A 16,560-nucleotide genomic window follows, 5' to 3' on the forward strand; every position below is an offset into this window, starting at 1 on the left:
ACATATACCACTGACAAGTTGACATATACCACTGACAAGTTGAAATATACCACTGACAAATTGACATTTACCACTGACAAGTTGACATATACCAATGACAAGTTGACATATACCACTGACAAATTGACATTTACCACTGACAAGTTGACATATACCACTGACAAGTTGAAATATACCACTGACAAATTGACATTTACCACTGACAAGTTGACATATACCACTGACAAGTTGAAATATACCACTGACAAATTGACATTTACCACTGACAAGTTGACATATACCACTGACAAGTTGACATATACCACTGACAAGTTGACATATACCACTGACAAGTTGAAATATACCACTGACAAATTGACATTTACCACTGACAAGTTGACATATACCACTGACAAGTTGAGAAATACCCAACGCGACTGCAGAAGTGCTTCTGAGTTTTCCCTGTCATCCAGGTCTGTAGTCTCAGGGACTGTTAAGTTGGTTTTAGAAGACTTTGTGCCTCTCATTCCAACATCAGTTCATGTAGTGTTCTGGTCCCAGTCTTCTGGTCCTGGTCTTCTGGTCCCGGTCTTCTGGTCCCAGAGAACACTGCTGGATCCAAAGTATCTCCATACAACTTTTCACTTGATGTATCATCATCACATTTATGGCTTCATAGACGCTCAGAAATTGTTCATCTCTTTTCAAAAAATGCACATTTTAATGATCTCACATGTTAGTTAACTTTGGTTTTCTGTATTTTGTGTTACTTCCTGTTCAGGGCTCTTATTTTTCATTCCACTTCCTTTTTGCCTCCATTTACCACCACACCTGTGGTCTAAATCCCAGCAGGCACAAGACATTGAAACAACGTTGACAACTTGTTGAATTAGGTCCTGACGTTGAGCAACTCAAATACAACGTTGAAACAACATGCTTTTTGATAACGTTTAATCGATGTTGGGTTCTGACGAAGACATCGACGAAAAATAAAAACAAAGGACCTAGATTTCCCTCGCCTGGACGCGGTTCACTGGGGCACCCCTTTGGAGCCAGGCCCGTAAGTGGGGCATGATGACAAGCGCCTGGTTGCCGCCCTGTCACTTTGGGGCCCGGCCGGGCACTGCCCGAAGAGGTAACATGGGCCCCCCCTCCAATGAGGTTACCAGTCATAAGAGGGCCCATAGAGGTCGAGTGCATGGTGAGCTGGGGGTGGCCAAGGGTAGTGCACTTTGCGGTCTGATCCTCGGCTGTATAAGATAGCTCTTGGGACGTGGAACGTCACCTCGCTGGGGAGGAAGGAGCCTGAGCTAGTGCGCGAGGTGGAGAACTTCCGGCTAGATCTAGTTGGACGCCCTTTGACGCACAGCAAGGGCTTTGGGACCAGTTCTCCCGAGAGGGGCCGGACTCTCTTCCACCCTGTCGTTGCACGCAGTGAGAGGCGACGGGCTGGGGTGGCAATATGTGTTGCACTTCCACCTTGGCAGAACGCCTGCACGTTGGAGTTCAACCCAGTGGACAAGAGGGTAGCTTCCCTCCGCCTTCGGGTGGGGGGGAAGGGTCCTGACTGTTGTTTGTGCTTACACACCAAACAACAGCTCAGAATACCCACCCTTTTTGGATTCACTCGAGGGAGTACTGGAGAGTTCTCCCTCGGGTGATTCCCTTGTCCCATTGGGGGACTTCAACGCTCATTTTGGGAACGACAGTGAAACCTGGAGAGGCGTAATTGGGAACAATGGCCGCCAGGATCTGAACCCGAGTGGTGTTTTGTTGTTAGACTTTTGTGCTCGTAACAGATTGTCCATAACGGACTCTATGTTCAAACATAAGGGTGTCCATGTGTGCACTTGGCACCGGGACACCTTCGGCCGCATTTCCATGATCGACCTTGTAGTTGTATAATCGGATTTGCGGTCTCATGTTTTGGACAATCGGGTGAAGATAGGGGTGGAGCTTTTCACCGATCACCACCTGATGGTAAGTTGGCTCAGAATGTGGGGGAGTAAGGGTCTGCTGGGAACGCCTAGCAGAGTCTCCTGTCAGAGAGAGTTTCCATTCCCACCTCCGGAAAAACTTTGAACATGTCACGAGGGAGGTACGGGACATTGAGTCCAAGTGGACCATGTTAGAATTGGGGGTTAAATCACCAAAAATGATTCCCAGGCGCGGCCACCGCTGCTGCTCTATGCTCCCCTCACCTCCCTGGGGGTGATCAAGGGTGATAGGTCAAATGCAGAGAATTATTTCTCCTCACCTAGTGTGTGTGTGAGAATCATTGGTACTTTACTTTACTTTTCTGTACCTCTATTGTCGAGGCTGCCGATTGGAGCTGGGTTCGATGGGTAGATGGTGCCTGTCGTTGCGGTAATACTTGAAACCGCTAGTGTACCAGCGGTGAGGAATGCTGTCAAGCTGAAGAAAGAGTCCTATTGGGTTCTTTTGGCTTATAGAACTCCGGAGGCAGCAGACAGGCACCGACAGGCCAAGCAGTGTGCGGATTCAGTGGTCGCAGAGGAAAAAACTCGGACATGGGAGAAGTTCGGGGAAGACGTGGAAAACGACATCCAGACCACCATTCGCCGCCTCAGGAAGTGGAAGCACTGCACTGTCGCCACCATGTATGGTGGGAATGGTGTTCTGCTGACCTCGACTGCGGATGTTGTGGATCGGTGGAGGGAATACTTCAAAGACCTTCTCAATCCCACCAACACATCTTCCTCCGAGGAAGCAGTGCCTGGTGGTGGGTTTTCTTATTTCTGGTGGCTGATGTTGTTAAAAAGCTCCTCGGTGGCAAGGCCCCGGGGGTGGATGAGATCCGCCCGGAGTTCCCTAAGGCTCTGGATGCTGTGGGGCTGTCTTAATTCACAAGACTCTGGAACAACGCTTGGACAGGGGCAGTACCTCTGGATTGGCAGACCGGGGTGGTGGTTCCTCTCTTTAAGTGGGGGGACCGGAGGGTGTGGTCCAACTACCATGAGATCACACTCCTCAGCCTTCACGGTAAGGTCTATTCAGGTGTACTGGAGAGGAGGCTACGTCGATTAGTTGAACCTCGGATTCAGGAGGAACAGTGTGGTTTTTGTCCTGGTCGTGGAACTGTGGACCAGCTCTATACCCTGGGCAGGGTCCTGGATGGTGCATGGGAGTTTGCCCAACCAGTCTACATGTGCTTTGTGGACTTGGAGAAAGCATTCCTTCGTCCTGGTCGTGGAACTGTGGACCAGCTCTATACTCTGGGCAGGGTCCTGGATGGTGCATGGGAGTTTGCCCAACCAGTCTACATGTGCTTTGTGGACTTGGAGAAGGCATTCCACCGTGTCCCTCAAGAAGTCCTGTGGGGAGTGCTCAGAGAGTATGGGGTATCGGACTGTCTGATGTGGCGGTCCGCTCCCTGTGTGATCAGTGTCAAAGCTTGGTCCGCATTGCCGGCAGTAAGTCAGACACGTTTCCAGTGAGGGTTGGACTCCGCCAAGGCTGCCCTTTCTCACCGATTCTCTTCATAACTTTTATGGACAGAATTTCTAGGCGCAGTCAGGGTGTTGAGGGGATCTGGTTTGGTGGCTGCAGGATTAAGTCTCTGCTTTTTGCAGACAATGTGGTTCTGTTGGGTTCATCTGGCCAGGATCTTCAGCTCTCACTGGATCGGTTCGCAGCCGAGTGTGAAGCGACTGGTATGAGAATCAGCAGCTCCAAGGCCGAGTCCATGGTTCTCGCCCGGAAACGGGTAGAGTGCCATCTCCGGGTTGGGGAGGAGATCTTTCCCCATCTGGAGGAGTTCAAGTACCTAGGAGTCTTGTTCATGAGTGAGGGAAGAGTGGATCGTGAAATCAACAGGCGGCGTCTTCATTAATGCGGACGATTTATCGATCCCTTGTAGTGAAGAAGGAGCTGAGCCGGAAGGCAAAGCTCTCAATTTACCGGTCAATTTACGTTCCCATCCTCATCTATGGTCATGAGGTTTGTGACAAGATCACGGGTACAGGCGGCCGAAATGAGTTTCCTCCGCCGGTTGGCGGGGCTCTCCCTTAGAGAGAGTGAGGAGCTCAAAAGTAAAGCCGCTGCTTCTCCACATCGAGAGGATCCAGATAAGGCGGTTTGTTAGGGCATCTGGTACAGATGCCACCCAAGTGTTTCCTTAGGGAGGTGTTCAGGGCACGTCTGACCGGTAGGAGGCTACGGTGAAGAACCCAGGACATGTTGGGAAGACTATATCTCCCGGCTGGCCTGGGAACGCCTTGGGATCCCCAGGCAGGAGCTGGAAAGGTGGCCGGGGAGAGGGAAGTCTGGGCTCCTCTGCTTAGGCTGCTGCAATCGGACCTCGGATAAGTGGCGTTGATTTAACATAAAAATGTGGTCATATCCCAACCAATATTCTACAAAACAAATACAACGTTGAAACAACATGTTTTTTGTCAACGTTTGTTCAATGTCAGGTTGTGACGTTGATTTGAAATTTAAATTTGGTCATTTCCCAACAACAATATGATTTGCCCAAGTGGCTAAAAGGACAGATTTTAATCTATTAAAAAATGGTACAAATAAGAATCACGATTCATTCAAAAACTAACTTTTTTTGATAACCCTAGGTGACATTTAAATGTTGACTGGCTGTTCAAGTTTGCACAAGCAAACAAGCTGTGTTTCAATTCATGCTAACAACACCCTTGCTATTTAGCCACTGGATTGCAGTGCAGAACTAAAGTTGTTGGGAGTGAGAGACCAGTCGTTAGGATGGAATGACCCTTGTTTCAGTCCGTTGGTCAGTGGTCAAAGGTGCACCTGAAATGCTGTCCTTTCATCCCTTTGGAAGACATTCAGTCATTTTGCTTTTAACAAATAACCAACAGGACACGGACACCTTTGGTTCAGGTTGATCTTCTCAGACTATAAGGTTCCTCTCCAAGAACTGATGAAGCCTGCTCAGATGAGAGGCAAAATGTCTTCCAAGACCATCTGAACAGTCTGTTTGTGATGATCAGATACCTGGTGGTGACTGCAGAAGTGTCGGTCATCATCCCGGACCAACTGTGTTGCCAAAAAGAACCTTTTTGAAGCATGGCATTAGTGAGCCTGGTTGTGTATTTATTTCCGAAGAACCAATTGGGAAGGATCTGCCTTTTTTAATTCCCCATGAGCAGCTCTAAGACCTTCTTCAGTTTGGACTTCCTTCTACACTTCCTACATGCATGGAGCACCGCCCTTATTTTTATTTTCCAAGAGCCCAAAGACTGGCTTGAGTAGGACATCCGTTCCACAGCTCACCAAAATGGAAGCTAAAAGATCCCAAGTGGTGTATTTCTTATGTCCACCTGGAAGGTAAGAAGTTTGTCGAGCTGTTTATCAACCAACCATCTTTGTGTCCAATCAGCATCCACCTGGAAAGATCAACCATAACTCAGCCAGGTCTTTTCTACTGACAGGACAACAGGTCTTCTTTGCGTGTGTGACGTCCGACATGCACTCAAGTTCTCCTCTCCAACATGTGCCAACACCAAAGGTGATCTGTCTTAAATCCTTTTTCTTTGTGGATTAGTGGAAGGAAACATGGCTTTGACGTGGATCAATTAAAGGGCAGTGAACGCAACACGCTGTCTGCTGCATTATTAAACCTATTATTATCGGGTTTAAACACAAAACTATCTATTAAACAGAACAAGAAGAAAGGAATCAGGCAGAGACATAGTTCAATTTAGCTCATGAGGAGAACGCATGGAGCTGCACAATCAGTTAAAGTCTCACCCTTCGCTCTGAGGAACAGTCCATGTGTTCCTCTATTTATTCAGTTTGGGAGTTCCCTAGTTACATCGCTGAGGCTGCTTCTAAAGGGAGGGGTCACACATTATGCTAGCAGCTCAGTATGCGCAGTACGTGACGGATTGTGCTGGGGTCCGTATGATCGTGCCCTGTCTCTGATTTGTACGCTGCTGATAGTATGATTTATCTACGTTGAGGTGCTGGTTCGTTCTTGGCTGTTAGAAGGCTGAAAGACAGTAAACTTCTGCGGCGGGGCCACTCCTCACATGCCATGGAAGATAACAAGTTGTGCGCCCTGGCACGAAGCAGAAAAAGTACAGAATAGATCATTACTAGAGCAACGGCCTTTATGCATAAGAGTTGTGATAAATTATTTAGAATTATTCTAAAAACGGCTTAACAGTTTTGTGATTTGGTTTATTTTGCAATAAACTTACCGCTCTGCTTTTCAGCAATCGCCTTTCGTGACGGTCTCAATCTTCGGGTTTGTTTTCAGCCATCGGCTCTCGTCTCGCTTGTGCTCGGGTTTTCTCTCCAGCATCTTTAACTCCAAATTCTCCAACCTCTTCCTTCCCGACTGCTGCCCTTTCATAAAGTGACAGGTGATCTACGCACCTGTCGCCGATCTCGGAGCCGGCCCCGCCTCGCTGCAGGTCCGCAGGCTACACCCCCTCACGTGTGTTTCTACATTTGTTGTTTGTTCTGTTTTACTTTATGTTTAAATCTATCACGTTCACATTGGTTAAGTTTATAGTTATCTTGCCTTTAATTTGACTGTTATGGTGTAATTTTTTGGGACAATTGTTTTTAATTATATTCTAATATTTGAATGACGATAAATGAACGTGTCGTGGCAGTTGTGGATGTCTGGCAGCTGCTTGGTGTCATGCATCCAAGCAAGAACTCTTCATTTTGACAGCCCTGTTAGACGCTTTCTTCATCAAACCTGCTTAGTGTCATGAATCCAAGCAAGAACTCTCTTCATTTTGACACAGAACTGCTGAGGCCGTCAAAAACAGTCAAGATTTTGAACATTTTTAAGAATGCCATTGATTTTGAAATCCGTAGCATTTGAAGTCAATCATTGAGTATTATATTATAAGTTTGTATTTTTAAAACCAATGTCAATATAAATGTAAGTGCAGGATCACTCAGGTCAAACGTCAAATAAGTATTTTACCGCCTTCAAATTTATATTGACTATTATTGCAAGAATACGATTGGTTTTAAAAGACATTGATGAGGCTGTTTGTTCCAAAAGTCGAAGGCCATGAAGTTATGTAAATAAATAACCAGGATGTGTCATTTGTGTCACTTCTCAAAATCTTACATATTGTTTTTTTTTCTTCTTTTGCAAAGATTATTGACCAGCCTATTCAAGAATGCTACTGATTTTGAATGATGCCAGACAAGGGATCGCTAAGGTCAAAGTTCAAATAAATTTCCTGTTTCTTTTGTAAAAAAAAATTAAAAAATCACATTCTTATTTTATTTTAAAAGGCTGTTATCCTGTAGCTGTGCAAGAATTCTACTGATTTTTTTTTTTGTATATGTCTGACACAAGATCATTGAAGTTAAAGACATGTAAATAAGTATCATTTTCGGAGCAATCAAAAATATTCATATCCTTTTTTCTCTATCATACGTTCCACTATTCAGTCTGTGCAAAAATACTACTGATTTTTTTTTTTTAATATGTGTGACGCGTGATCACTAAAGCGAAAGATATGTAAATAATTGTCACTTTTGGAGCAAAAATGTTCATATTCTCTTTTCTCTATCATACATTTTACTTTTGTCCTTTAGCTGTGCAAGAATACTACTGATTTTTTTATATATATATGTCTGACACATGATCATTGAAGTTAAAGATATGTAAATAAGTATCACTTTTGGAGCAAATATGTTCACATCCTAATTTCTCTATCATATATTCTACTTTTGTCCTTTAGCTGTGCAAGAATACTACTGTTTTTTTTTATATATATGTCAAACACATGATCATTGAAGTTAAAAATATGTAAATAAGTATCACTTTTGGAGCAAAAATGTTCACATCCTAATTTCTCTATCATACATTTTACTTTTGTCCTTTAGCTCTGCAAGAATACTACTGATTTTTTGTATATATATATATGTCTGACACATGATCATTGAAGTTAAAAATATGTAAATAAGTATCACTTTTGGAGCAAAAATGTTCATATTCTCTTTTCTCTATCATACATTTTACTTTTGTCCTTTAGCTGTGCAAGAATACTACTGTTTTTTTTTATATATACAGTATGTCAAACACATGATCATTGAAGTTAAAAATATGTAAATAAGTATCACTTTTGGAGCAAATATGTTCACATCCTAATTTCTCCATCATATATTCTACTTTTGTCCTTTAGCTGTGCAAGAATACTACTGTTTTTTTTTATATGTCTGACACATGATCATTGAAGTCAAAGATATGTAACTAAGTATCACTTTTGGAGCGCTCACAAATATTCATATCCTATTTTTTCTATCATACATTCCACTATTATCCAATCCGTGCAAGAATACTACTGATTTTTTTTATATGTCCGACACATGATCATTGAAGGTAAAGGTCATATAGATATGTTAATAATTGTCCATTTTGAGCCATCAAAAATGTTCATATCCCATTTTCTCTATCATACATTCAACTTTTGTCCTTTAGCAGTGCAAGAATACTACTGATAACGGCAAGAAATCTGCGTTCAAAAGACTCCGGCTTATTAGTGATTCCTAGAGCCCAAAAAAAGTCTGCGGGTTATAGAGCGTTTTCCGTTCGGGCTCCAGTACTCTGGAATGCCCTCCCGGTAACAGTTCGAGATGCTACCTCAGTAGAAACATTTAAGTCTCACCTTAAAACTCATCTGTATACTCTAGCCTTTAAATAGACCTCCTTTTTTGACCAGTTGATCTGCCGCTTCTTTTCTTTCTCCTATGTCCCCCCCTCCCTTGTGGAGGGGGTCCGGTCGGATGATCATGGATGAAGTACTGGCTGTCCAGAGTCGAGACCCAGGATGGACCGCTCGTCGGGACCCAGGATGGACCGCTCGCCTGTATCGATTGGGGACATCTCTACGCTGCTGATCCGCCTCCGCTTGAGATGGTCTCCTGTGGACGGGACTCTCGCTGCTGTCTTGGATCCGCTTTGAACTGAACTCTCGCGGCTGTGTTGGAGCCACTATGGATTGAACTTCCACAGTATCATGTTAGACCCGCTCGACATCCATTGCTTTCGGTCCCCTAGAGGGGTTGGGGGGGTTGCCCACATCTGAGGTCCTCTCCAAGGTTTCTCATAGTCAGCATTGTCACTGGCGTCCCACTGGATGTGAATTCTCCCTGCCCACTGGGTGTGAGTTTTCCTTGCCCTTTTGTGGGTTCTTCCGAGGATGTTGTAGTCGTAATGATTTGTGCAGTCCTTTGAGACATTTGTGATTTGGGGCTATATAAATAAACATTGATTGATTGATTGATTGATTTTATTTTATTTTTTTAAATGTCTGACCCATGATCTTTGAAGTTAAAGATATGTAGATAAGTATCACTTTTGGAGCAATCAAAAATGTTCACATATCCGATTTACTCTATCATATATTCTACTATTATTCAGTCTGTGCAAGAACACTTACTGATTTTGAAAGTTTGGAAACAAGATTATTGGCATATCTAAAAATAAGCAAGAAAGCTATTTATTTTGAAACATATCAGAGGTAAGTGTTCCCTTTCAATGTTCTTAATCTTCATACTTCATTATTGATCTTCTCTTCCATTTTAAACAAGGACACTATTGATTTTTTTTTTTTTTGATTTTACAATCCTTGCCCTCACATGCTTGAAGCAGTGAAAGCTTGTGCGTTTTTGTCAAACCCAAACAATTTTTTGTGTCAAACAGGTTGTCCATCACGCACATTTGCCACTTTTGACAAGAACCCCGAGCATTTTTGCGGCGCGTCAGCTGACTAAAAGCCTCGTTAGTCTTGTCACGTCACATCCTGTCAACTGTATCACTGATATCACATCCCATCGTCTCTCCCGCTCTTTATCAGATTAAGAAGACGATTCCCGAAACTCTGACGCCCCAAAAGGAGCCTGAAGGCATCACAGAAATCTGACTGCTTGTTTCCAACACGCCTCGCTTGGTCTGCGTCACGCTGCCGAAACTAGTGTGTGTGTGTGTGTGTGTGTGTGTGTGTGTGTGTGTGTGTGTGTGTGTGTGTGTGTGTGTGTGTGACAGTGATGGCCATAAAATATTGTAACTGCACACACACACACACACACACACACACACTTGTATTTGTTGCTTTCTTGAGACCTGAGAAAATGCCTACTTCTTTAAGGCCACCCTTGCTCGTTATATAAAGATGTGTATTTACAACATTAATAACGTATACATACGATGCAAATATCAAAAAGCTTTTTGTGAAATTTTTTGGGGGGAATTTCCCAGGAAAAGGGTCACAATTTCACAAGAAAAACTATAGAATTTTGGCAGTTTTATAAAAAAAAGTCCAAATTTTACAAGAAAAACTGAACATTTGTGCAATGTTATGATCCATCCATCCATTTTTCTACCGCTTATTCCCTTTCGGGGGCGCTGACGCCTATCTCAGCTACAATCAGGCGGAAGGCGGGGTACACCCTGGACAAGTCGCCACCTCATCGCAGGGCCAACACAGATAGACAGACAACACTCACACTCACATTTACACACTAGGGACCATTTAGTGTTGCCAATCAACCTATCCCCAGGTGCATGATCAAAGTTGGAATTCTACTCGATAACAGTCGCAATTTTACAAGAAAAGCTTAAAATGTTTGCAATTTTATGAAAAGAGTCGTATTTTTTCCCAACAAAAGTCACAATTTTATAAGAAAACCTTTGTCACACTTGGACTATGGGATAAATTGTTTCTCCGATACAAGGGGAAATTGGCACGAGCGAGACGTGAATGTAAGTACATTTTGATTTATTACTACCGTATCTCCTTGAATTGCCGCCGGGCATATAGTATGCGCCTGCCTTGAATTACTGCCGGGTCAAACTCGCTTCCCAAAATATTAAGCACATGCTTAGTATTACCGCCAGGACGTTGCGAGTGACACTTCATCAGTCATCATTTTCAAAATGGAGGAGGCTGATTTCAGTACCGGTAATTTGAAATCGCATAAAGGGAAGAAGATTAAGAGCTATTCAGTAGGATTTAAGGTCCAAGCTTACATCACACTCAATTTTTTACTGCATACCTTTGGTAAGTGCCAGAGTGAGAAGAGGTTTTAAAATAATTTTACCGCATACCTTTGGTAAGCGCAGGAGTGAGAAGAGGTTTTAAATTAATTAGCGCCCAGGCGGAGATTCAATGAAATACTGTATACAAACAAACTGCAAAAAGGCAAACAAATGGCGCGCACAATGGCGGAGAACAAACTTGACTAATGAAAAACAAATGACTAGCATAAAGGCTACAAACCATGAACATGAGACAAAAACACTTGCACTGTGGCATGAATAATAAAACTTACGTGACGTGGACAAAATGAACAGCATGGTCTTTGGCATGTAAGGAGTTGAGGAATACGGGATGTGAAGTTGCCAGACTGACTACCAGGTAAATGTGGTTTAAATAATAACTATGATTATTATAAACAGGTGTGAGGGCTGAGGACAGGGGCGTGACATGAGGGCCAGGTGAAAATTAATGAGATGCTATGGAAACAAGGACTAAATGTCCAAAAAACATAACATGACCAAAACAAAACATGATTTCCTGGGCGTGACAACCTTAAAATGTTGGCAATAAATGTTTACCAAATAAAATCTGAATTTTATTTGGTAAAATTATGACACAAGTCATAATTTTACTCAAAAAATGTCACTATTTTTTTTTTTAATGACAAATGTCACCATTTTGAATTAAAAAGTAATGATTTTATATAAAAAAGTAATAATGTTATGCCAAAATATTGCAATATTACAGAAACAGAAAGAATAGGGGAAATTGTTTCCAATTTTATAAGAAAAAAGTCAACACATTGCGAGAAAAAGACTGCTTTAAGTTTTGTTTTTTTATTTACTTCAAGTTATTACAGTATGTCTCTATATACATATTTATTCAATTTTTTCTTTATTAATTTTGGCCAAAGGGAGCGCATTTAAATTTCTCGCACACACTTGTTATTTCATATGTTAGCCAGAGGGGGAGCACTTTTAAAAGCGACACACAGTCAATTTGAAAAATCCCTCCTTTTTGGGACACCCCTCATTTTGATAGATGTCACCACCAGGGGTGCAAATGAGACATTCTCTATTAGATGCAACGGTATTCCGGTAGAAAATGGATGGATGGATGGGTTTTCTGTATTGGGAACATGATTTTGCTCCTAACTTGTTCCTTGGTCCTCATATAAAAGGTAACTTTCCCTGTTGGTGTCTCAAGAAGGGTAGAAATAGAAGAACACACACACACACACACACACGAGACAAGATAATCCCTCAGACGATGTGACAGCGGTGGAACGGGAGTGGGATTTAGCAATTATACGTTAGCTGATGGTTTTATTCTCAGCAGCATGTTTTCCATCTAAACAAGACGCTCGGCATCCACGTCAAAGTCCATTCAGTTTGGGACAAGAGCTCGTTATTCTCACGACGTGATGTAGCTGTGGCTGGTCTAGGGTTGTACGGTATAGAATCGCGGGGATCGAACCTGGAACCCTTGTACTAGGATAGTATCGCGGTACTAATGAATGAAAAACAGTATTATACTCTGTTGGAAAAGTACCGCTTCCTCATATTTGTTTTTTTACAGGCATGTGGTGACATTGCTGGTTTTACCAGCAGAGGAGCATGTTCGGCAGCGCGCACACACAGAGTACTTACAAGCAGACACAGTGTGTAGACAGAAAAGGAAGAACGGACCCATTTTGGCGTAAAAAGTAAAGATAAAGGTGAAGTTATAACACTTAAACACCCTCAGGAAGAGGCGCTTTTAGACAAATACAGTAAGATTCTTACATGTAGCGTTGTCACTGGAGGAGGAGGAATAGCTAAACATGCTTCACTACACACCGTAGGAGGATGCAATAGCTTAAGGCTAACAAAAGCTAGTGTGAGGTTCAAACACTGATGACATTTATTAAACAAGACAAGAAGCAAATAATTAAACAGAGATTATGTGTTTGCTCTATTTGCACTTCCTAACTGAACATCTTTATTTATTTTTTTGTGTCTTACCTGCCTTTTCCATATTCAAAAGTGCTTCTTAAATGCACTTGCCTGCCGTCTCTGCATCCTGGATACGGACATACAAACCGAGGGTTAAAAAGAACCTACGCCTCAGACTCTTTAGGTACATTTTTTATTGTTAATATAAACATTATTATATTTTAGGGTTGTCCCGATACCAATATTTTGGTACTGGCACCAGAACCAAAATATATTTCAATACTTTTCTAAATAAAGGGGACCACAAAAAATGTCATTCCTTATTTCAGGGGTGTCTAAACTTTTTCCACAGAGGGCCGCACACAGAAAAATGTAAGCCATTTTGATATTTTTCATTTTCAAACAATAACAAAATATATGGATTTTTTTTTTATCATTAGGGGTCCTGGGGAGCATAGAGGGTCTCAGTCACTAAAATGTTAAAAATAAGTCAAATTATTATTATTTTTTTTAATTTAATGCTTACAGTAAATCTCTATATCAACTTGAGGTTGATATAAAGTAAAACAAATAAGGTTTTATGCCTTTTCTGTCAAAGACAACTTTGTTTTTTATAGTAAAAGTGAGATATGCAGTATTTAGATAGATAGAAAGTCCTTTATTGATTCCTTCAGGAGAGTTCCTTTATTTAACAATTAAAGCCCTCAAAGATCAATAATGCAGGACACCATTGATTTTAATTATTTAACATTTTTGAGTAATCACAGTGAAAAGTGAAATAAAATCCTACTAAATATATTTAGGATCCGAAAGGTTCCCCACTCATAAAGTGATGCATTTTTATTAGTTTTTTTTTTAACTTAAATTTCAAGATCAACTTCCGATATATCTGTCAATTTTAAGTTTGAACTATTATTTTGTTTGTTTTATGCTCTTTTGTCAAAACTTTGATGTTTTTATATGGCAACCACACAACATATGCAATATTTTTTCCACATAAAACATTTTAAAGTGATCATTTTTGAGTAATAATTCATTATAACATAGATTTTTTTTGTCCTTTTATTTGAGCAATGGGAAAAAAAGAAAATATAAGAAAGGAAAAAAACTGCCTGCATGGCAACTTTGTGTCAACATTGCCACTTTTTCTCATTAGATTTCACTTCATTCCACTTTTTTTTAAATGTATTTTTTATATTTTTTGCAATTTTTGCAGAATGTGTGTCGGACCTGTGAACGATTAGCTGCGGGCCCCAAATGGCCCCCGGGCCACACTTTGGACACCCCTGCCCTATTTGAACAAAAATGTTAGTGTACATAAAACATGTTTATTATTGTCATTTAGTCCTTCAATAAAATGTTTAACATACTGGACAACTTGTCTTTTAGTAGCGGGGTGGCATAGCTCGGTTGGTAGAGTGGCCGTGCCAGCAACTTGAGGGTTGCGGGTTCGATTCCCGCTTCCGCCATCCTAGTCACTGCCGTTGTGTCCTTGGGCAAGACACTTTACCCACCTGCTCCCAGTGCCACCCACACTGGTTTAAATGTAACTTAGATATTGGGTTTCACTATGTAAAGTGCTTTGAGTCACTAGAGAAAAGCGCTATATAAATATAATTCACTTTACTAGTAAGTAAACAAACAAAGATGTCATGATCCTCGTCTTGGATCATGACATATTGTGGTTTTGGTTCTGTTTAACACATTCTGTCTAGTATTTGTCTTCCTCAGTTCTTTGTGGCACTTCCTGGTTTATTTCTGTTGTCCTGGCAACGCACTTGTGTCACCTGCCTTCCGTTTAATCACGCACACCTGCCTCCTGATTTATCTCCCTATATATGCCTGCCTTTGTTTGACATTCAGTCTTGGACTCTTGCTTGCTTCATGAACAACTGACGCCGCTCTTCCAACATTGTGGTAAAACTATTTTTGTATACTTGTTAGCTTCTATGCTATTTTGTTTGTTTATGTCCTTAGCTTCCACGCTAATGCCCTTTATTCTTTGTAGCTCCCAAGCTAGTTCTTTTGGTGTTTGGTTCGTGCCTTCGTGCAAGTGTTTTTCTTCTTAGTTTGTTTTATTATATAAATAAAATCTTATTCCTACCCTTTACCCTGTGTTCCATCTTCGCTAGGCTGACCATATTCTGAAATCCCAAAACGAGGACACATATATGCGTGCCAATGATGCTCCAACTTGCTTTATAAATAATGTATTTATTTAAATAAAGCATTTTTTCTCCTCTGTTGACGGCAGTGTTGGCACTAGGGATTTCTAAAATGGGGTACCAGGGACCCCATCAAGTCATAAAAATGGGGTCCCACTTTTTTGTAAGCGTTTTGAAAACAAACGCATCCTTGCAGGAACGAATCCGGCATCACTATGCCCAGCAAACGTCACAATTAAAGTGTTAAAAAATAAATTATAATTTTTTTTTTTTATGTTTACTTTTAGCCCAATAATCTTGAGATCAGCGTCAGATCCATCCTTTAAATTATAAGTTTGATTGTTGTTCATGTTTATTCGTTTTAGGCCCCTCCTTTTTTTAAAAACAAAAACAGCTCAGTTTTTTATATAGCAAACACAAAATATGCACCATTTTTCCCAAAAAAATATCTCAGAGTGGAATATTTAATGAGACATAATTGAAGCTTTGAATAGGTCAATAATTCATAAAGATGTTGATTTTGATTCATTATTGTTTTTCAAAGAAACAGCCTGCGTGGCAGCTTTGTAATATTAGACTAAACATTGCAAAAATGTATTGTTACATTTAACCCGTTTGCTCTTTTATACCACGTTTTTTTTTTTAATCATATTTTTAGAATGTGTTGTGGGGCCGTTAAAAAATGACCTGTGGGCCGCACTTTGGACACCCCTGCTATACTAGTATCGTACAACCCGAGTATATTTAGACTTTCCTTGTTTAGTCAGTCACCATGGCTGCATATTAGTTCCACCTGCTACTCTCCGTTTGCGCACACCTGTTACTTTTGATTACTGCCTTATTTAAGCCTGCCCCCTTTGTTATTTCATCCTCGGCTCCTAATTTGCCTTACACGCAACAAGTGACGACTGCTTATATATATATATGTATTATATATATATATATATATATATATATATATATATATATATATATATATATACGTATATGTTTATACTCGCTAGCTTTTGCGCTACGCCTTTATTTATCCCTAGCTCTCATGCTAGTAGCTTTTGTTTTGCCTTTTATACCATGTTTGTTTTTTGTTTATTTTATCGTATTTTTAGAATGTGTTGTGGGGCCGTTAAAAAACTGACCTGTGGGCTGCACTTTGGACACCCCTGCTGTACTAGAACCGTACAACCAGAGTATATTTAGACTTAAGTGTTCAAGTATCCGGATAGAAATGTTGCGGCGTTGAAAAGCCTTCAGAAGGAGAAGCGACGTGTGCGAGGGAACTTGTGATGATTATCTGTCAGCATGAGGAATGTTCTTGTCAATAAGTATATGAGGTGTGCGTGTCGTCTCCCGTTGACCCTTCTTAGGACGCCGCACTCAGCAAATATGCGAGGACTTTAAGCACGCATGTTTGTATTGTGTGTGCCGGCAGACCGCTGAGTGTCAGCACTTTCACGACTTTCCTGAGGTCCGCCA

At 41.3% G+C, this 16,560-nt stretch overlaps 1 long non-coding RNA gene across 1 annotated transcript; it reads left to right on the plus strand.

The window, feature by feature from the left end:
- The first annotated feature begins 202 nt into the window (after nucleotides 1-202).
- LOC133552683 (uncharacterized) lies at nucleotides 203-7,041 on the plus strand. Its single transcript, XR_009806747.1, has 2 exons — nucleotides 203-5,298; nucleotides 5,403-7,041. It is a non-coding gene; the product is annotated as an uncharacterized LOC133552683 (long non-coding RNA).
- The last annotated feature ends 9,519 nt before the right edge of the window (nucleotides 7,042-16,560 follow it).

This window comes from Nerophis ophidion, linkage group LG05, assembly GCF_033978795.1.
Source record: "Nerophis ophidion isolate RoL-2023_Sa linkage group LG05, RoL_Noph_v1.0, whole genome shotgun sequence".
Lineage (NCBI taxonomy): Eukaryota > Metazoa > Chordata > Actinopteri > Syngnathiformes > Syngnathidae > Nerophis > Nerophis ophidion.